Source organism: Belonocnema kinseyi, chromosome 5, assembly GCF_010883055.1.
Source record: "Belonocnema kinseyi isolate 2016_QV_RU_SX_M_011 chromosome 5, B_treatae_v1, whole genome shotgun sequence".
Taxonomy (NCBI): domain Eukaryota; kingdom Metazoa; phylum Arthropoda; class Insecta; order Hymenoptera; family Cynipidae; genus Belonocnema; species Belonocnema kinseyi.
The window spans coordinates 97,376,933-97,378,001 of record NC_046661.1 but is presented as its reverse complement, the minus strand read 5'-3'; the positions used below and the strand labels follow the sequence as shown (position 1 = coordinate 97,378,001).

The 1,069-nt window shown below is 36.2% G+C and overlaps 1 protein-coding gene across 1 annotated transcript in view; it reads right to left on the bottom strand.

The window, feature by feature from the left end:
* Positions 1 to 1,069, bottom strand: part of LOC117173797 — a 70,250-nt gene that overhangs the window by 4,532 nt on the left and 64,649 nt on the right. The gene's annotated exons all lie outside the window — the stretch shown is intronic.

Below are 1,069 nucleotides of genomic sequence, written 5' to 3'. Positions count from 1 at the left end.
TAATCTTATAAAATTTTTATTTTGAGTAGGAGAAGTGAGGGAGGGGAAATAAGAAGAGCGGAACTACGCGGTGCGGAAGTCATGGAAGGGGAACCGAGGGCATTTCCCCACATTTCCCTGCCTTTCCCTTCTACCACCCTCACTCGCCTCACTTCCTCTCCCTTATTTTCACTCCCCTCTCTCCCAATAAAATCCCCTTCCACACCTCCCCTCACGTCTCTCATTTCCACCCACCCCATTCAGTACTTCCCCTCATCATTCCCTGTACCCACCTCACACGTGCCCTCATTTGAAAAAAGTACGATTGACGGACGGACGGTCGGACGGACGGGCGAGCACCCGACCGAAACTTTAATCGACACTTCAATCAAATTTTGACCTATAACATCTGGTTGAAGAACTCCAATGCTATTTATTTTATGATTCTGTGGAGTATTTATTACAGTCATAGTAAGCACAGACATTCCATAACCACTACATATGAAAGGAAGCTTGAGACGCTTCATAACAGTCTCTGCTATTTCTTGAGACAATGGAGCGGTACCGCATCTAAAAAAGGAAACATTTTTCATAACTGTAATACAAATTCAAAATACAAAAAAAAGGGTGGCCGCTGGATCCGGAAACTGGAAATTTTTTAAGGCCAGAAAACTGGAAAATAAAAAGTGAATTTATTTTTTTACCGGGAATTTTACACATTTTTAGTAGAAAAATCTATCCAATCACTTGAATTTAATCACTTGCAATTAAAAATAAGTTCGACTTCAACATTTTTAAAATTGTATGTAATATTGCTAAGTTCTATTTTGTTAAATTTTTAAAACTTAAAGAATTTTATAATGCTGTTTTAAAGAACTTAAACATTTGCAAGTTGATAGCCATTATATTTCATGTTTGTTATTTTTATCCATTGGTCTTACATAAATATTTAAATATTGATTTTTATTCATATGTTGCAAAAAAATTATTCTCCGGCTCCCCGGGGTTGCAGAAAAAGTTAAAATTGATTGATTCATAATGAAACGCTTTTTTTCATTTTAAGATCCTTTTCAAATATTGTTCTAGTCTT